This window comes from Symphalangus syndactylus, chromosome 6 (genome assembly GCF_028878055.3).
Source record: "Symphalangus syndactylus isolate Jambi chromosome 6, NHGRI_mSymSyn1-v2.1_pri, whole genome shotgun sequence".
In the NCBI taxonomy this organism is placed as follows: Eukaryota; Metazoa; Chordata; class Mammalia; order Primates; family Hylobatidae; genus Symphalangus; species Symphalangus syndactylus.
In genome coordinates, this window is record NC_072428.2 from 57,214,588 (window position 1) to 57,235,973 (window position 21,386).

The following is a 21,386-nucleotide window of genomic DNA, read 5'->3' on the forward strand; positions in this document are numbered from 1 at the left end:
ACATGTGCCCCTGAACTGAAAATAAAAGTTGGAACAAAAAATCCCAACGTCAGGGTCTCACCCCGGACCAATTAAACCAGAGTCTCTCAGGATGGGGCCCAGGCACTGCATTTTATGAAGACTTGTTACCGGATTCCTATTTTTTGTTTTTTTAGATGGGGTTTTGCTCTTATTGCCCAGGCTGAAGTGCAATGGTGCCATCTCAGCTCATCACAACCTCTGCCTCCCGGGTCCAAGCGATTCTCCTTTCTCAGCCTCCCCAGTAGATGGAATTACAGGCTTACACCACCATGCCCAGCTAATATTTTGTGTTTTAGTAGAGACAGGGTTTCTCCATGTTGGTCAGGCTGGTCTCGAACTCGCCACCTCACGTGATCTGCCCGCCTCGGCCTCCCGAAGTGCTGGGATTACAGGCATGAGCTGCCGTGCCCGGCCGTTATCGGATTATTTGTGCAGCCAGGTCCACCTCAGTGGACCATAATGCAGTCCTAATGGTCATGGCAGCAGGGCCTGGCCTGCACAGTAATTTGCACTGATCCTCCACCCTCCCTGCACCCCAACAGGTTTTATATTATCTCATGTCATGGGTTAAATCACATCCACAAAAATTCAAACATTGAAATCCTGACCCCCAGAGCCTCAGAATGTGACCTTTTTGGAGATGGGATCTTTACAGAGGTCATCCAGGTAAAATGAGGTCGTCAGAGTAGGCTTTCATCCAATAAAACTGTCCTTGTAGGAAGGGGAAATTTGGAGACAGACACACAGGGAGAACCCTGTGTGAAAACGGAGGCAGAGACCGGAGTGATGCTCTCACAGGCCACAGGACGCGGAAGACTGCCAGCGAGCACCGGCAGCCAGGGAGAGGCGCAGGACAGGCACTTCCTCACAGCACTCGGGAGGAAGCCCCTGGTGACATCTGGACCTTGGGCTGCAGCCTCCAGAACTCTGAGAGGACACCTCCCTGTCGTTTCTGCCCAGTGTGTGACACTGTGCTATGGCAGCCCTGGCAAATGGATCCATGTCCTTTTTACCGGTGAGTATAGCCAAGGTTGGGAAGTCATTCCCGTGAGCACGGTGGCCTCACTGGCTGGAGCTTGTTGCTCAGCCACCTCTTAAATGCCGATCCCCACCTCCACCTCCCCACTCCATCCTCCATCTAGAGCCCTCAGCTCTTCAGGCATTCATCATTTATGCACCTTTGAGGCAGGCAATGCTCCAAGCATAGGGCCCAGCAGAGAAACAAACAACCAACCAAACAAACAAACAACAGACACCATTCCTCCACGTGGGGAACGAACAATAAGCAAGGTGAATGACAGGTTAATAGCATGTTCCATGGTATACGTTCCACAGGGAAACTGAGGCACAGAGGGGGATAGGGAGTGTGGAATGGTGGAGTTTTAAACAGTGCGGTTTGGGAAGGCTCACTGGGAAGGTGCCCTCCTGGCCACTGCCCCTTCCCACACTGCAGCCCACTCCATGGAGGCCTCCCAGGCCCTCCCTGCCCAGGCTCTCTACCCAGCATCTCCCCCAGGACTCACACTGCCCAACCCCAACTCAGCCTCCCCCATGTGCTCCCTGCAACACATCCCAGCAAATGCCACCACCATCCATCTGCTTAGTATTCAAATCAGAAACCTGGATGCAAACTAGACCTCCCCAACTCTTGCCCTCACTCCATCCGGCCCTGGGAGCTAGAGGTGCTCCCTTCATGAGTGCGGGAGACACAAGCTTGGTTCCCCCTCCAGTCGGGCAGAGCACCCCAGTGGCAGGGGAGCGGGGACAGCTGTTTCCATAACTGGACCCAGTGGCCACGTCTAATCCCCTGTGCAGACTCTGTCCTCTGCCTTCAGAGCCCATGGTCAGGCCCTGAGCCCTGCAAACCCACCTCCTCCTCTATACCCACCAAATGCTGCACCCCTCCCAGGGGCATTCCTCGCCTTGACCAGTGAGAGCCAGTGGATGCCCAGGACCAAGGCCCAGCAGCAGTCAGGGAACCCAGTCCCACCCCTTTCTGGACCTTCGTGTCCTCATCTGTAGAATGGGCAAAATCCCTGCCAGGCTGACCCTCAGGAAATCTTGGCTGAGTCAGTGGATGTGAATGGTGCTGCTCTGGGTGGTGTGGACACATGGACCAGCTGGGGTGAGGGCAGCCAGGGTGGGAAGCTGTGTGGGTTGACGTGGACCAGCCAGAGGCAGCACCTGTGACCTATGCACATGCGTGTGTCCATGGGAATGGGGAGAGGGAAAAGCCATGTTCTAGGTGGGCTCACCTGGCACCACCCACACCAGCCTGTGACAGGGCAAGATGAAGGAGAAAGAGGCTGCTGCTACCCGCCCGCCTGCCTGCCCACCTCCTCCCTGACTCTTGCATGAAGAAAGGTGGCTGAGGGACTCCCCTAAATGTGCCAACCCTCACTGCGCAAGCCTGAGGCTGGGGAGACGTGTGAGGTCAGCAGTCCTGGGGTGGGGGGCCTTCCTTTGCTCCTCTGTGCCCCTGGGGTGGGGTGGGCTGCAGCATCATCTCAGTGCGGGGGGTGACTAGCTCCCATCCTGCTAGGAGACTTTGTGCCAGCCACCCGGCTCCACTGTGTTGACTCCCTCATCTACCTAACAGGGATGATCATGCTGCCTTGAGGGGTGTTGAGAAGACTAAATGATACATGACACTTGGTCCCAGGACCCTCTTGTGACCTCTGGGTCCCCTCACCGTTCACTGAGGTTTGCCCCTTGGCTCCTTCAGCATCCTCAAGTCACCCCTAGAGGTCTCTCTAACTGTGCGCTCCAGCTTAGTAGCCACCAGCCGCACGCGGCTACTGGGCATCTGAAACGTGGCTGGTCTGAAACGAGCTGTGCTGTGGGTGGAAAAGACGCACCAGGTTTCAACAATACAAAAAGAAAATGAAATATAACATTCATAATTTTTAATACTGATTACATGTTGAAAGGATAATATTTTGATATATTAGGTTAAATATATTATTAAAATTAAGTTCACTTGTTTCTTTTTGCTTTCTTAATGTAGTTACTGGAGAAATGTCATTACATCCACGTCTCACATTCTGTTTTATTGGATGGCCCTGCTCCAGAACCTTGGAAAGGCCACTTCCAGGGCATCTTCCTGGTGGCTCCCAGGAAAAGCAACCCCTGGGATTTCCAGCAGCTGCTGAAGAATGTCTGCTCCCCTGGTGGCCCCAGGCTGCAGAACACACTCACTGTAGCCTCACCAGCTCCCCACCCTTTCCCGCACAACCCGTAGCCTCCCAGGAAGCTTAGACTCAGCTAAGGGACCCTCCCTGCTGCCCCCACCATGAGGGTAGCCAACAAAGCCTGCAGCCCCCTCCCCCAGCTGCTAAGAACCTCATAGCTATATGGGAATTTCCCTGGAGTCACTTTCTCCTTCCCAGCAGACCCCAGGGATGTGGCTTCCTTGCCCCAGGCCCTGAGTCACCCGCAAGGAATCCCTTCTCCTCTGGAGAGGGTTCTGCGGGCAGGAGGCACCCTCTGTGGTGCTGAGGAGCATGGCTTCAGGAGTCAGAGAGACCTGGAGGTGAGTCCGGGCACTGCCTCGTGCTCACTGGCCCCTCCTGTCTGCACCTCAGCTTCCTCACTTATGAAATGGGCATAATCACCGTGCCCACCTCATAGAGCTGTAGGGACGTCATCGAGGCATGGCGCTCTGCACAGTGCTTGGTTTGTAGTAAACAGCAGCTGTTAAAGGACCTGAAAGAGTTAGGGATGTGGCTTTTGACTTCAGGCTCACTAAGCCAGCCACAGAGAGGAGGCAGGTGCCAAGGTGGTGGGCCAGGGAAGGGTGGGGAGCAAGGGCGGCCACATGGATATGCAGGGAAGGGTGGGAGCAAGTGAGGCAGGAAGGAGGCAGGGGGATGGTAGCTCCCTTTCAGGCCTCAGGCTCTATGTAGCCCAACAGATAGCCCGGCTGGCCCATTTTCAGATGAGGAAAGTGAGGCTCTTGAAAGTGAAGCGACTTCCCCAAGGCTAGCGCTGGGGGTTGATTTGGGGGCCTGTTTCCAAGGCCTGTGTTCTCTCTGCCATCCTGTATTGTGAAGTTGGAGAGGAGTTTCTAGAGGAAATAAACACAAAATGGTTAGAGAAGAAGCTTGAGCTAATATAGTCCCTTTCCTACAGGTGGTTTTGAGCCTTTGAAAGAAAGTATTCACAACTCCTGTCCTAAATGTCGTCCCTGCAAAGCAGACCTTGACCCAAGGGCTTGGGTGCAGGTAGTTCATTCAGGAGGCGATGCCAGGAAACAGTGAGGAACGGAGAAGTGGGAAAGGGAGGGAGAAAACCCAGGAAGGTGGCTTCGATGAGCGGGTTACCACTGTGGGCAACTGGGCTCCATCCTGCTGGGCACCCTAGGAGCTGGAGTATAGAACACACATCATCAGAATCTCAAACTCAAGAGCTGGACATTGGGGTGTTGTCCACCTTCCATTCCCTGAGATTGAGGACTGCCCGTGAGGGTGTTGGGTCTCTGGCACACCCCTGCACGGGCTGAACAAGGTCCTTTGGTGCTGGAAGAAGCCCTTGGGTAGAGAGACGGAAAGGAGAGAAGGGAAACAGGTGCTTGAGGCTGGAAGCGGGGCTGGCATGGGCAGATCATCCACAGAGTTGGCTCAGCCCCACTCCCGGAGCCACCTCTGAAGAAAAGCATTCAAACAACACAATGACATTCATCACAGTTAATACCGATATAATTTCTATTGTTTATAATACATTTAACAGTAGAAATATATTATTATAATCATATATTTCTATATTATATTGATATAGAAATATGATATTAATATTAACACTAAATATTATATTAAATTAATATATTATATTTATATATTAATGTATTTCTATTGTGTGTGTGTGTATATATATATATATATATAAAATTTAGAAATAACCTAAATATCCAGTAAGGGGGGACTTGCTTAGTAAATTATGGTGCATCAAAAAGACAGAATATTCTGCAGCCAAAAGTGAAGACTCTGTTGCCACACGGAAAGGTGCTTAGGAAAGAATATTAAGTAAAACATGGTGCATGCACACACTTCCCACCATGGAAGGTGCTGTGGTCTGAGTGTTTGTGACCCTCAAAATTCATATGTTGAAACTTAATCCCCAATGTGTTGGAATTAATGGCTGGGGTACCTGGGAAGTGACGAGGTCTTTTTTTTTTTGAGATGGAGTTTTGCTCTGTTGCCCAGGCTGGAGTGCAGTGGCTCGATCTTGGCTCACTGCAACCTCTGCTTCCCAGGTTCAAGCAATTCTCCCACCTCAGCCTCCTGAGTAGCTGGGATTACAGGTGTGCACCACCATGCCCTGCTACTTTTGTATTTTTAGTAGAGATGGGTTTTACCATGTTGGCCAGGCTGGTCTCAAACTCCTGACCTCAAGTGATTCACCCGTCTCGGCCTCCTAAATTGTTGGGATTACAGGCGTGAGCCACTGCACCTAGCCCGTGACCAGGTCTTGAGAGTAGAGCCCTTGTGAATGGGATCAGTGTCCTGATAAGAGAGGCCTGAGGGAGCTTGTTTGTCTCTCCCGCCATGTGAGATGCAGTGACAAGGCAGCAGCTATGAAGCATGGGCTGTCATGAGACGCTGACTGGATCTGCTGGCACCTCCAGCTTGGACTTCCCAGACTCCAGAACCATGAGCAATACATTTTTATTGTTTACAAATTGTCCAGTATTTTCTGCAGCCAAAAGAGATTAGGACAGAAGGTGAGGGCTCTAGCAGAGAAACAGAACCAGTAAGAGGTACGCACTAAGAGATGCACTGCTAGGAATTGGCTTATATAGTTGTGGGGCTGGCTAGGCCGGTCCAAAATTCATAACGCAGGCTGTCAGGAAGGGCAGGCTGGAATTCTAAACCAAAGTTGCTGTCCACAGGTGGAATCTCTCCTTCTTCAGGGAAGCCTCTGCTCCGCTCTTAAAGGCCTTCACTTGATTGAATCAAGCCCACCCAGATTGTGTGGGATAATCTCCTTACTTAAAGTCAATTGATTTGGACTTTACTTCTACTAAAAATCTCCACAGCAACACCCAGATCAGTGTTGGAATGATGAGGAGTGCAGCCTAGCCAAGGTGACACTTAAAACTGACCACCACAGAAGGTATATGGAGCTGTTGTCAGAGTGCTAGTGACAAAACTCACTTTGCGACCAGAGTCTGGCTCCTTCTGAGGCAGGGTCTGGGCTCACCTGAGACCATGGAGGTGAGCGAAGCCTCCAGCTGCATCCAGCTGGTACCAGTCTATCCCGAGGCTTGATACTTCCAGAGCCTCTGCCCCTGCCAGCAGATGTCGGGCAGCCAGGGCGGGGACCACTTTCTCTCCTGCAACCTTGGCCCCAGTGCTTATCACTTCTGGGCACAGTGCCTGCACTGACACAGCATAGCCCTCTTCCTTCCTCCCCTCCTGGGCCTCCTGGGGCTGGGTGGGAAAGGCTGTGGGGAGGGGAGGTGGCGGCAGAGACAAGGCCTGAACACATGGAACCCATCAGTGACTTCACTCTGACTGGCCGTCACTAGACTTTCCCTGGCCTGGTGAAGGTCTGGCTGAGGCTGCCCTCGCCCTAGGTGTGGGATTTACACAGCCTCCAGCCTCCCAGGAAGATCCGAGGCAAAGGGGAAAGTGCGTCAGGATATGATTGACTGTTACCTTGGGCAAGTCCCTGGGCCTCTCTGTGCTCTCTGGTCTCCACTCACTGACATGAGAAATGTTTGACGATGCCATTGGCCTTAGTCTATTTGTGCTGCTGCGACAAAATAATATATACTGGATGGCTTATAAGCAACAGAAACTTATATCTCACAGTTCCGAAGACAGGGAAGTTCAAGAGCAAGGTGCCAGCAGACTTGGTGTCTGGTGAGGGCTCACTCTTTGCTTCATGGATGGCACCTTCTAGCCATGTTCTCATGTGATGGAAGGAGCTGGCTAGCTCTCTGCAGTCCCTTTATAAAGACACCAATCCCAATCCAATATATTCACCCCCCGAAGCCCCCACCTCCTAATACCATCACCTTGGTGGTTAGGATTTCAACATATGAAATTTGGGGGGACATGAACATTCCGGTCACCGCACCAGTGTTAACCTCTGTGTATCGTGGGGTTAGTAATCAGAGTCGAACTGCCCAAAGGAGGGCTGTGTGGATGTGGGGGCTGGGCCAAGTGGCATGAGCTGGAGCGGCTAGCTTGGGGTAGGGGGTACTTATGCCTGGAGTCTGATCTGCCCTTGTTGGCCTCAGGAGCCTTGTGCCACAGTCCTGGGAGGAGCCCACTAGACCCCTGGACCCTGTAGTATCCACCTCTGAGGCATCAGTGCCCAGCCCAGGGTCTGGCATAAAGGGGGCTCTCAGTGAGTAGGAAAGAAGGAATGGGAGAGAGAGGGGAGAGAGAGGAAGGGAGGAAGGGAAGAAGGAAAGGGTAAGACTAAGAGAGAGTGAAAGAAAGAAAGAGAGAGAGAGAGAGAAAGAAAGAGAAAGGAAGGAAAGAAGGAAGGAAGGAAGGAAGAAAGAAAAGAAAGAAAAGAAAGAAAGAAAGAAAGAAAGAAAGAAAGAAAGAAAGAAAGAAAGAGAGAGAGAGAGAAAGAAAGAAAGAAAGAAAATGGAAGGAGGGATGGAGGGAGGGAGGCGAGGAGACGGAGGGGAAAAGGACAGGTACTGCAGGAGTGGCTGCGTGAAGGAAAGAATGAGACAGATGACCAGGCAGGTGGGTGGCAGAGGCAGCAGCCATCCCCTCTGTGGCCCAGTTTTGCTGCTGGCTCAAAATGTGCCACTGGATGGGCCTTTAGTGATCTCCAAACCCAGCCCTTTCTACAGAAGAAGGAGCTGAGGCTCAGAGGGGAGAAAGGATACCTGAGGTCGTGTGCAGAATAGAGGCAGGGAAAGACAGGGGCTCTCATCTCATCTCAGGCTCATGGTCCTCCTCTTCCCACCTCCCAAGGTCACCCTCAGAGGAATGGTTTCCTAGAGCCAAGTGGGGAGGTGACTGGAAGGTGGGCCCTGGAGAGGAGACCAGGGACAAAGGCCCCTTGGCCCAGGAGGGTGTCCTTGGGCCAGGTGTGCAGGTCAGGGTCCCTGCTCTGGGAGGAGGCAGCTGAGGCTGGCCAGGCCAGTGGGCAAGAGCCAACCCTTCTGGTATGACCATGGCTGCCCCAGGACTACTGCTATGGTAGGGACCACCTGGGCCGAGACTCCCCATGTTCCACTGGTCTCACCAGCTCCTGCTGTTCTGGCATGTTCTGAGCCGTGTTCTCTCTCTCTTTTCACACTGTCCCTCCCGCCCCAATTCCTGTTCTCCCTCCCTTTTTCTCCCCATGGTCTCTCTGTCCTCTCTGGTGTCACATTGTGGAGTTTGGTGTCTCCTCCCCCCGCCTCTCCCTGAGGACCCAACTCTCAGCGCCCGCCTCTCTCCCACCTGCTCCCTGTCTGCGCGCGCCATCGGCTCTGCCTCCTGCTGCCGTCAGCCGCAGCCCGCCTCTTGCTTTCAGTCAGTTCCTGTCTTGCTCTGCTCTGTCCTGGTGTCTCTCTCTGTCTCCTCCTGTCTCTATGTTCTCTCTGCCTCCGTCTCCCTCTCCCTCTTTTCAAGTCACTAAAGCCTTGGCAGGCAGTTCTGGGCAGCACACCCCTCTTTCCTTCCCACCCCCATCTTGCGTACCTCTGGTAACAATTACTCTGGGCTGGGACGGAATCTTCCAGTGCCCCAGACAGGCCTACAGACAGCACATGGGGACCAGATGGTGATAGATTCCCCAAGAAACTAACCACTTCAGCCAAGGGAGCAGGAGCCCCCAGGGAGGGTGAAGCCAGCTCAAGAGCAAAGACCTACAGTCCTGCAGCTGCCCCCGGACCCCCTAGAGCTACAGGCAGGGCTACTCTTCCCACTAAGCTGAAAGGCACATGGGTGGTGGCCCAGACCCCCAAGCGCAGACACCGGGAGCAACCTAAGGCAGAGAAGACCCCCCACAAACCACATCGTCCTGCCCTGACCAGCCTGGAAACCTTCACACCCTGGCAGTGACCTTCTCAAGGTCACTGGTGACTGGGCAATCGACCAAAAGGCCTGAGTCTGAATCTGGGATGTGTTCCCAGGAGTGGGAGCCACATGGTCTGGGATCTAGGCCCAGCTCCACCACATCCTGGCTGTGGGACTTTAGGCAAGTCACTGAACCTCTCAATGTCTTTGCCTGTACATCAGAAATAATAGTAGTACTTGTCTCAAGGATTGATAGGAGGATTCATGAGTTAATAGGCATAAAGCACTAGCACACAGCCTGGCCACAGGGAGGGTTCAGTCAATGATAAATAATCCATCCACACATAATAGTTACATTATTATTATTATTAATCTTCCTAAACACAGCTCAGCTCAAGCCACTCCCTACTCATAAACCTACTGTGGATCCCCACTGTCCTACTGAATAAAGTCCAAGTGTTACAGTAGGTAGCTAGTCGGACGTGAGCAGGGCAGGAGAGGGCCCCTCCCAGGGAATGTCTGGTGATCATCAGATGATGGTCAGATGGTTGTTAAACTGTCTCTCTAAAATAATAACTGGGCACACCCAGCACCAGGGAAAGGCAGTCTCCCAAAAAATAGAAAACACTTGATCCTGGTAATCAGCAGCTTCCTGCTAAGATCTCAGGAGTTGGGCAGGTGGGCCTAAGCACACACACTGAGAGGCAAAATGGTGGAGTTCAACTGGTATTTGGCCTTCCTCTAGGAACACTCGACTGGTGAGGGAAGAACAGCTCAAGTGAGCATGCACACAACTTCAGTAAACACACTATGCCTGCGGCCCCTCTCAAGGGCTGGTGGGCCACTGTGCATGCAGACAGCCCACCCCAAGGAAAAATCGAGGGAGGGGAGATGCAAAACCCCAGAAGCATGCCAAGGTATAAAACCCCTGGGTCAAAGGTCAAAGGTAAAGCCAGGCACTTGGACCTCTCAAGTCACCTGCTTGGCCCTCTTCCAAGTGCACTTTACTTCCTTTTGTTCCTACTCTAAAACTTTTTAATAAACTTTCACTCCTGCTCTAAAACTTGCTTCCGCCTCTCCGTCTGCCTTATGCCCCCTTGGCTGAGAATTCTTTCTTCTGAGGAGGCAAGAACTGAGAGTACTGCAGACCCATATGGATCCGCTGCTGTTAACACAACACGCTTTAGTTGTCAGTTTCCTGTCCTCATCTTGCTCAGCTTCGTCCAGCCAGCGTCTCTCTCTTGGCATGGAGGCCTTTGTGCACTGGCCCCCAGGATTCTGCCCACTCCATCGGCCAGCCCCTTCTCACTCTTCTGCTGCAAACTTCTCATTATCTATCTCTTTAGCGTGGCCATGCCCCAGGGCTCAGTCCTTCATTGCTTCTTTCCATCCGCCCCCTCCCTTGGCTGTCTCAGGCAGGCCCGTGGCCCTCAGCGTCATGGGGATACAGAAGCCGCCCACATCGCAATATCCAGCCTGGCCTCTCCTTGGACTCCTCCCCATGGCCAGCCGGTTCTCTCCTTGCTTTTCACACTTTAAGTCAGAACTCGTGATCTGCTTCCCAAGCCTTTTCCTCCCCCGTCTTTGCAAGTTCCCATTACGCAGGCCGAGGACCAGGCAGTCACTCTGGAATCTTCCCTGTCTCTCACCAGCCACGTCCAAAATATCAGCAAATCCTGTGGGCTCAGGCTTCAGAAATACACCCAGAAGCCACACTAAGCCGCCACGAGTGCCTCTGGCTGGTCCTTGCCTGCCACCTTCCCTCTCCAGGCCTCTCCTCTCAGCAGCCTGCAGGACCCCTCTCAAAAGCAAAACGCGGTGTTCACATGTCTGCATTTGTCGAAACCAAAGAACTGTACACTACGAAGGGTGTATTTTACTGAATGTAAATTATATGTTAATTTTAAAAATGGAACAAAAAAAGTGAAACAGCTTGTGTCACCCCTCCTCAAAACCTGCGTAATGACTCCATCTCAATCTTTTTTTTTTTGAGACAGAGTCTCACTCTGTCGCCCAGGCTGGAGTGCAGTGGCATGATCTTGGTTCACTGCAACCTCAGCCTCCCAAGTTCAAGTGATTCTCCTGCCTCAGCCTCCAGAGCAGCTGGGACTACAGGCACGCATCACCATGCCTGGCTAATTTTTGTATTTTTAGTAGAGACGGGGTTTCGCCATGTTGGCCAGGCTGGTCTCAAACTCCTGATCTCAAGTGATCTGCCTGCCTTGGCCTCCCAAAGTGCTGGGATTACAGGTGTGATCCAGGCCCCATCTCACTCTTTATGACGGTCTATAAGGCTCTATATCAGTGTTTCTCAAACTGTGGACCATGACCATTTAGTAGCCCAGGAAATCAATTTGAAGATCATTACTCATATTATTTTTTAATGAAACAGAATAAAATAAAATAAAATATATAAGAGTGCATACATATAGTTTATCTCAGTTGTATGTTTATATGTAGATATCTGTCTTGGATTGCCATATAAAACTGATTTCTTATGGAAGATGTAATCAATAAAAATTAAAAGCCACTGCGCAGCATGGTCTGCCCCCCAGGCCCATCACCCCCTTCCTTTCTCTCTCACCCTCACTCTGCCACAGGCCTACCAGCTCCACACTCTTCCTACACCCCTTGGGGCACACTCCTGCCTCAAGGCCTTTGCGCTGGCTGATTTCTCTGCCTGGAACATTCTCCCCCCCCCATATCCCTCTCTCACTTCAGGTCTTGGCTCAAAGGAGAGAGAAACTTCCAGACGGGCCTGTTTAAAACAACCCCCCCATTCCCAAGGTTCTCATAATTCCCTTGTATCACTTTATTTTCTTCACAGCACTATGACTACTTTGAGTATTGTACGTTTGTTTATTTGTCCCTTTCTCTCCATGAGAATGTCAGCTCCATGTGGGCAAGGACTGTGTCATTTGTACTCTTTGTTGTACCCCAGTGCCTAGAATACGGCTAGAATAAATACCATTCTTGGTTTAATGAAACATACAGTCTGGTTAAGATGGCCTCCTGCAGTTCTCTTTAAATGGTAAAACTCCTGGAAGCTCTACCAAAAGGAAAGAGGGCCCACTGGGGAATCCATCGGGGTTCATTGGCCTGGTGAGCTTTGAACATCCTCTGGATGCATCGGGAATTGGCTTTTCCGTGTTCTGGAACACCTCTGCTGAGATTTCCTATTGTCCTGCTGGGATCCTGGTGGTCTCTGCAGAACCCCCGGGCCTGGGCCCTGATGAAGTAAACAACACGGAAATGCTGTGGTTGGGATGTTTTGTTCCAGTTGCCAAGATTTGTGGGCTGAGAGCTCCCGCTGAGACAAAACAGAGGAACCTGAACCAGATGGATGGCAGCTTCCCCACTGGCAGGAGAGGGAGGCCTCCTTGCACGGGAGGCTGCCCCGCTGGTTTGGATGCCAGCCTTGCCACAGTGCCCCATCCCATTGGCAGCAGTCACGAACCCCACTTAGGAGCCTACACCTGCCTCAGAGGCAACTGACTTTTTGGGGAAGGATAGGGCAGGGAGAGGGGACCACACTTTCAATAGCTCCAGGTTCAGGGCGAGTTCCCTTTACCAAAATGCTCTTATTCCCCCAACATGGTGAATCAGAGGCTCAGACCCCTGGGAGAGCCCATTGAGATCATGAAATAGAATCCCATTTCACGGCCAGGAAAACTGAGGGCCAGACAGGGAAGTGACATCCTCAGAATCACACAGCCAACTGAGGCTAGGGCCTCATCTGCCAACCATCAGCCTGGGGGCTTTTTGAGCCAAGTAAAGTTACAGGTTGGACAAGCTTGAACCAGGGACAGAAAGCACTGAAGCATGGCCACTTATGCATAGGCCCACGGCACCAGAGGCCTTCACGGCCGAGGCGGCCTTTGACTCTTCATAGACGGGCTGGATTTCAACAGATAAAGAAGGCTTTCCTGGGTGGGTGGGTTGAGGGGAGAATGGGTTACATCATTTCAGATGTGGGGAGTTTGTTTGGGGCATGATGTGGAACAGTGTGGCTAGTGTTCAGGTTGAGTGTGTAGGGTGGGAGATGAGGCTCAGGCCTTATTTTGACAGTCAGTGGTTACCCTAGTGCACACTGGAATAATGTGGGACAAGTGACTTAATGCTTGGAGGGGATCAGGGAACACAGGAGTGTACCTGGAAGGTTTCCATCCAGACCATCCCCTGCCCTTCTCCCTCCGCTCACCTTGCCCCTCACCCGGGCAGCGCTGTCCCTGAACACAGGTGGCTGCCTCTCCTTGCCAAGTGCTGATGCTATTTTGGGATGCAGAACCTGCCAGCTGAGTAGGGCTCCACCTCCTGCAGGGATGCCGGTGGGTTGGGGAGGGGGTGGCTGGGAAGCAGGAGCAGGGCCTGGGAAAACAGGCCATCAAAGCTGCTGGGCAATTCCCTCCGGCCATGGAGAGGAGAGGGCTGCAGGGTCACAACAGATGGCTAAATATAGGGACACTCGGAGGTGGAAGTGGTTCCTGCCACCCGCAGGGGGCCGTCCAGTTCCTTCTCATAGGGACAGGGAACCAGTGTTTGTGAGACTGAGCCCCAAGACTGAGCCTGAGGCTGGATCAGGCACTTGGAGGACCTCAGTCTGGATTTGGTGTCAGATATTTATCTACGGCTGGGGTCATGGCTTGTGTTACCCACTGTATTATTCCAGTCATTATCTATTAGGCTCTGACTCTGGGCTAGGACTTGTGATTGGAGATCTGGCTCAGAGGTCCCTGCTCTTAGGAACAAACGCTTTCCTGGGAAGATAAACTTGTAAATGGCCAACCGTCTGTAGGTAAATGCAATAAGGACTCACCTAGAACATCAGCATCCACCCCACTAGAATGCAAGCTCCCTGCAGGAGGGATTTTTGTATGATTGCTTCACTGCTATATACCTAGCAACCCCTAGATCAGTGCCTGGCATATAATAGGCCCTCAATAATATCTGTTAACTAGCAGAATGAATGGCTCCACCTGGAGAATCTGAGCAGGCTTTATGAAGGGGTGGCCTGGGGCTGGCTCTTGAAGAAAGTATAGAATCTTGAGCTAATCCATTGGGATGAGCCTATCAGACAAACATAGCTGCATTGCAAAGACACGAGAATGTGCGATGCATTCAGGAACATTAGACCTAGTTTTATGTAAGCACCAAGGTGGAAGGAAGACTGGAACGGATCCCAAGGGGCTGTGAATGTGGCCAAAAACCCTACTATGTACCCTAGAGGTGGCCAAAATGGAGTGCAAAGTGATCCATTCATATAGAAAGAACATTCTAGAACTTTTTTTTTTGAGACAGGATTTTGTTCTGTTGTGCAGGCTGAAGTGCAGTGGCACCATCTTGGCTCACTGCAGCCTCAACCTCCCAGGTTCAAGCAATCCTCCTGCTTCAGCTCCTCAAGTAGCTGGAATTACAGGAATGTGCACCATGCCCAGCTAGTTTTTTTTTTTTTTTTTTTTTTTTGAATTTTTAGTAGAGGCAGAGTTTTGCCATGTTTCCCAAGCTGGTCTTGAACTCCTGAACTCAAGCAATCTGCCCATCTCAACCTCTCAAAATGCCAGGATTACAGGTGTGAGTCATAGCCTGGTTGAAAATTCTAGAACTTCTATTTATATTTACCTTCTAAAGAAAAGGAAGAAAAATTCAAGCTCTACTAAGATTTATTAAGTAGGCTGACATTGGTGCCCTCACCTTGTCCACACCATAGTAGGTCATATGTCCAGCACGGGTTTGGCTGACCATAACGTTGCCATCCCACTGCAACACCTTCAGTGAGCCTGCCACAAGATGTCATCGAGGCACTTCATTTTATAAAAACAGTCATTAAATCATAGCATCTTATCAAAGCGTCTTAACAGAATAAGTGGCTGCAAAAACCTTTTGTACCATACAGAAACTTGCTGGTTATCTCACAGCAAAATACTTAAAAGAGTTACAGCTTGAAGATGAGTTTTGCCTTTTTTTCTTTCCTTCCTGCCTGCCTGCCTTCCTCTCTCTCTTTTTCTTTCCTTCTTTTCTTTTCTTTATTTTTTTATTTTTATTTTTTCATTTTTGAGACAGAGTCTCACTTTATCACCTAGGCTAGAGTGCAGTGGCGCCATCCCAGCTCACTGCAACCTCTGCCTCTCGGATTCAAGCAATTCTTCTGCCTCAGCCTCCTGAGTAGCTGGGATTCTGGCTAATTTTTATATTTTTAGTACAGATAGGGTTTTGCCATTTTGGCCAGGCTGGTCTCGAACTCCTGACCTCAAGTGATCCACCTGCCTCAGCCTCTCAAAGTGCTGGGATTACAGGTGTGAGCCACAGCACCTGGCAGAAATTTGCCTTTTTCTTCTACGAAAAGACAAATGATCCAAATGTGCTGGCTCCTTCTGTGACAATTAGGAGATGCTATCCAGCAGATGCTAAAATGAATGAATACATGGCAGAGGTAAAGGTGACATTTTAAGATTGAATAAGAAAGTAACTGCTTTGGAAACAAAGTCACCCCATAAGGAGAACACTTTGCTGAATAAAATCTTGGGATGATTTTGTTGCTGAAGTTCAGTGTGTTTTGAACTCATTTGTCAAAAATATTAAAAAGTAACACCTTCGGGAGGCGGAGCTTGCAGTGAGCTGAGATTGCGCCACTGCGCTCCAGCCTGGGCAACAGAGCGAGACTCCGTCTTAAAAAAAAAAAAAAAAAGTAACACCTTCAACTGGTTGGCATCAGTTAAACCAAATTCCAACCAAAAGCCTGTGCACAGAATTGAAAATTGCACCTTGTGATTTAGTAAGTGCAGTCGAGAATGCACATCCTCCACGTGGCACTTTGGCTCTTTGTGAGATATATTTTTTCAACTATAATAACCATTAAGCCAAGTGAAAAGATACGCGGAATTTAGTACCAGATCCTCAAATGAGTGTATCACTTTATTAATGCAAGATTTTATTTAAAAATGAAGCATACTTAATGGCAATTTTTAGTAATAATGTATTTAGTCAGAGCAAAAGGCTTTTTAATACCATTAAATAAAATGAAAATAAAACTTTTAAAATGATATTATTTATTTAATCTTTCTCTCATTCTTTTTCCAGTGTCTATTATTGGCATATGTTTTCAAATTTATCCAAGCATTTGTGTGGCAGCATATGTACATAATTTATAAATAAACACATGCATATAGTGGATTGATGGTGTGCATTTTTTTTTAATGATAGGAGGATGAGATTCAGCCACAGCTGAGTGTGACGCGCAAGCTAGGGAGGAGCTCAGGAGGTGAGGGCCAGGATCCACTTGAGGCCACCTCCGAAACTGGAGGCCAGGAGTCTAGAGGTTTCACAGGGACCCTCTTGGAGACTCCTACTGGGGCCAGGGGTCTACGGTCTAGAGGAAAGGCTGGGCATTGATCCGGACACGGCCCAGGAGGGAGCCAGAGCTGGGCCCAAGGTCGAAGACAAGGAAGAGTGGAGGAGGGGACTCCAGAGGCTTTTGGGAGAAGGCAGAAGTAAGTGCAGGCTGTGGTGATGGATGGGATGAGAGGGTGAGGAGAACATGGGAGATACCCTTGCTGCTGCCCGAGACCCTGTAGCATGTGTGAGGGTGGTGGAAGTGTCCTCACTGAGATGGGGCATGACGTGGAGGGGAAGGAGCAGTTTTCCAGGGGCAGTTCAGTTTTAGGTATGGTCTGGATCCATGCAGGGTCCCTGCTGGAGAAATCAGGAGACCAGGGGCTCAGGGAGAGAGAGAAGCCAAGGACTCAACTTCCTCTCTATTCTCCCCACAGGGTTACATGTCCCTAAAGGCACAGACAGGGCCTGCTCCTGCCCTATTCTCCTCTCACAGCCCCGCTGAGCCAGGGAGGGCTCAATATAAGTGCTCAATGCCAGCAGCCAGTTTGGGGTGGGCAAGGGCCCAGGTCCCAGGCCACAGAGCCTGAAGGTCGCCCTGGTAACAGGCCCTGTTATGATGCTTCAGGGAGCCAGGGGGCTGTTAGTCAGAGCCATGCAGGAAGGGGCCGTTATGTCCCCTCCTGCCCTGGAGGCCTGGCGGGCCAAATCTGGACACGCCTGGGAGTGGTCCAAGGACTGGTCATTGTCTGGCCTGGCCCTGGCTGCCGGTCAAAGGGGACAGCTTGGTCCCACAGAGGCTCCCAGTGGGGATCTGGGTCCAAAAATCAGTCTACTGTCCATTAACAAACCATGATTGGGACGACAGGCAAATCAGACCTGACCCTCGGTAGGGGAAGAGGGGATCCTGTCTGTCACGTGAGATGGGATATCAGGGGTGGCACCAGCACAGCTCGGGCTCCGCCTTCCAGACACGCCTCAGCCCTTGAGGCAGTCTCCTTGGGAGCTCCCTGCGCTGATGCCAGTGAGATGGCCAGGGTTCCCACATTTCAGGACTCCTTGTGGGGATCGCTTCAGAGCCACAGGGGAAAGGCAGCCCCTTCTGACCTGGCTGGAATATTGCAGCATACCTTGGGATAGACAGTCCCTTTTTTTCCTGGGCCTCAGTCTCCCTGCGGTATGTCAGCAGATTGCTCAGGGCACCTGCCCCTGCAAGCCCCCACTGTGTCCACACCGAGCCGCGCCCATGCCACATGGCCTCACTGTCACATCTTTGCGTGTGCTGTCCTGTCTGCAGGGGATGCCCTCTCCCTTGGGCTTGCCTGTATCATCCTGTCCATCCTTCCCACGGCCTTGCTCTAACGTCACTTCTGGGAGGGTGAGTTTGATCCTTCTGTTGCGGGACGTGTGACTAAGGCAGCGGGAGGCCAGGGGCCCAGCCCTCCGTGAGCAGGCCTCCTTCACCCCTCCCTAAGAGTGGGAGAACCCACTGGATCACTGTCTCCAGGCAGGGATCCCTTCCCTGCTGTGCCCATCCCCCCAACACACATACACACACACACACACACACACACACACAGATGTCCTCTGGGCATCCCCAGGGGAAGATGCAGAGTCTCAGAAGGACTGGCATGCTCCCTACTTGCTGCACAGCCTCAGAGGAGCCATGTCCCCTCCTTGAGTCTCCATTTCCCGTTGGTAGAAGGAGGACAGTGAGTGACCAACAGGGAGACACACCACGGCAGAGCTAGTGCCTGTGCTCTGATTACGTTTAAGGAATTGATATTTGTATTGTAAATGTGGACGTCTCTTGTTGGCTCTTTTAGGCTGTTTGATTAATAATTGTGGGTCACAGCCCACTCCCCTTGACCCTCCTGTGGGTTGGAGGGGCTGAAGCAGGGTGGGGATGGGAGGCCAGGCCCCCCAGGTACCTGCCCCTCAGCATGAATGTCAGGAAGCTCAGCAGCAACAGCAGGGCAGACCTGAATCATTCAGCCCTTTCCAGCCCCAGGGAGCTCTGATAATAGACCCGGGAGCCCTTCCAAGAAGCAGCCTAGGGCACAGGCACAGGCAAACAGGCCCCATTTGGAATCCTGCCACTGCAGGCCCCTGCCTTCTTCCTGGTCCTTCCTCCAATAATCTTATTGTTCATAGTCGCAACTGTCTCTGCCCGCCCTGTGGTTCCCTCTGCCACATGCTTGCTCAAGTTGTTCCTAGACTGCCTTCTCCAGGCTTCTGGGCCCAGCCACTGCCTCCAGGAAGTGCTCCTGGGCTCCTCCACCTGGAAAGGACCTTTTCCTCAGCACCCTGTGGGTGTCACTTTAAAGGTCCCAAATAAGGGCTCCAACTCAGGGTGCACTGCGGACCAGGGGCTGGGCCTTTCACCAGCACCATCACATTTCCGTCTGTTTACAGATGAGGAAACTGAGGCTCAGAAAGGCTACATAACTTGCCCTTGATAATTTGCAGAGCCAGGATTCGAGACAAGGTGACACAGAAGCCCGTGCAGTTTCTGCAAACCCCAAGTACACTCCCACGTCCTCACCCTACCTGAGTGAAGACAATGAGGTTAATGTCCTGAAGGAAAGCTGAGCTTTAAAAAAATCAAAACAAACCCGAAGTTGCCAGTGACTCTTCTAAGTTCTTTTCTCCAAACTGCTAATGTTAGACACCTCTTTTTCCAGGAGAAGTATATTTCCTAAAACAAGGCGCTGTCAGTGAACTCAAAGACCCCGGAGGAAAACGGAAGTCAACTGTCTCCTCTTTCATGACCCTGGGTCTGCTTCCTCATGGGGGACCCTTTTGGCACCTCCTGTTGGGCCCAGCTGACAACATTCCCAGTGCTAGGGACAGTAATAATCACTGTCCCATTCACACGGTAACTCCAAGATGGACAGAGAGCTAAGGTCTTTGCCTCAGTTCATCCTTACAACAATCCAGTGATGTGGGTACCGTTGTCCTATGTCACTGGGCTGGGGGGTGGGGGAAACTGAGGCTCAGAGAGGCTGGTCAGTGACCAGATAGACCTGCCTAAGGTTCATGTTCTTAACCTTCCAACCAGGGACCTCCCCTCCCTTCCTTTCCCAGGGCAATCCCTCCCGCTATGGCCAGGGGACCTCTGCCTGGGGGAAGCATTAAGGCTCTTGCCAGGGACCTGCATAGTGGGTGGGCCTCCCTCAGGGTTTTCCCTTTTCTAGGGGCCACAGAGCTTGGCTGACCTCGGCACCTCCTGGGCTGGCCCTGCCCCTGTGCTCACATGAACTGTGGCACCCTACTAGCGTACTGGCAGCTAGGAAGGACAGAGCCTGGACTTGCAGTCAAGAGCCTGGGGTTTGAATCTGTGCTCTGCCACTCGTTTGCCATGACCTTGGATGAGTTGCTCACCTCTGTAAGCCTCTGAGGGACCATCCACCAGGTGAAATGAGGGCATTGGGGGGACAGGAGCGGGAGCACAGTAGGCCTCGCTGGAAGTGAGCTGGGTCTGAGAGGGGTGGAGGGGTGGGTGAGAGGAAGCTTGGCCCAGGAGACGGGGCCATTCCAGGTCTCGATCTGGAAGCCGAGGATAGGGGGCATGAAAGCAAGGACGTGCTGTGCTCATCTGCACAGGGAACTTTAGGGAGCACCCCCCTTCCTGTGGGTAGAAAAAGAAAGAGCTTTCCCCTTTGGAATTCACCCCTCTGTCTCCCCCCACACCACAAGACACAGACCTCCAGCATTTGGGCTGAATTAAGAGCATCAGACATCAGCTGCTTCTGAATCACGGGCTGCTCCAGGCCAGGAGAGCACGCAGGGCATATCCTGAAGGGAGGTTTTCACACTGTGTCCAGCAGGCTCTGGAGGACTTCGGGGATGCCCCGGAAGAGGGGGCTCTGGGCCCCACCCTACCTTCTCTCACACATGTCCCTTTATTATCTTTACAAACTGGGTTCCTTTTATTTCAAGTAAAGAGTGGGGTCTGCATCCAAATAGAGAAACAGAGAAAAACCACCCCTGGATCCAAGGCTCTCATTTTACAGAGTTCAGGAGAAGTCACACAGCCAGACAGTGGGAGGGTGGGATTAGAATCCTGTCTGCTTGGCTCACACATGCATGCATGCCTTTATTCACTAACTAATTCAAAAAGTAGGTATCAAATGCCCTCCCTGTGCCAGGCATGATGCTGACCAGGAGGATTTTGTGGAAGCCAAAATAGACAGGGTCCCTATTCTCACAGTTCACAGTCTAAGAAGATGACACTGATTAATAACAGCTCACACACTGGCACTTATTGCCATATGCCATGTCCTTTACATGTATGGACTCTTGTGATTACCATATGAGATTAGTAAGTCCTCAGTTTGCAGAGGAGGAAATTGAGGTACTGATAGGTGAAACAATATGCCTAGGGCCAGGCAGCTAGAAAGCAGCAGAGCTGGGATTTGAACCTCGACTCTCTGGCTCCAGAGTATGTGTTCATTTCTACTCCATTATATAGATCAGTGTGATTTAGAACCTATGGTGTTATCTATGTGTTTTACATATATACAGGGGAACCTGGCTAAGCTGAGGTCAGGGTAGGGAGAAGTGCCAGCAAAGGCTTCCCTGAGGAAGTGATGTTGTTTTAAAATGGAAGGACAACATTTACAGGCAATTGATTTTCAACAATGGTGTCAAGACCATTCAGTAGTGTTTGCAATAAAAGATGCTGGGACAGTTGGATATCCACATGAAAAAGAATGAATGTGATCCTCTACCTCACGCCATATACAAACATTAACTGAAAATATATTGAAGGCCTAAATGTAAGAACTAAAAATATAAAACTCCTATAAACTTAGAAGAAACTAAGACTCTATACAACTCTTAAAACTAAAAGACACTAAAACTCTATAAAACTCTAAAAACTTAGAAGAAAACATGGTTGTAAATCTTTGTGACCTTGGATTAGGCACTGGTTTCTAGGATATAACACCAAAAGCACAAACAACAACAGAGAAAAAAATGCATCATATATCATCAAAATTAAAAACTTTCATGCTTCAAGGAATACCATCAAGAAAGTAAAAACAAAACTCACAGAATGAG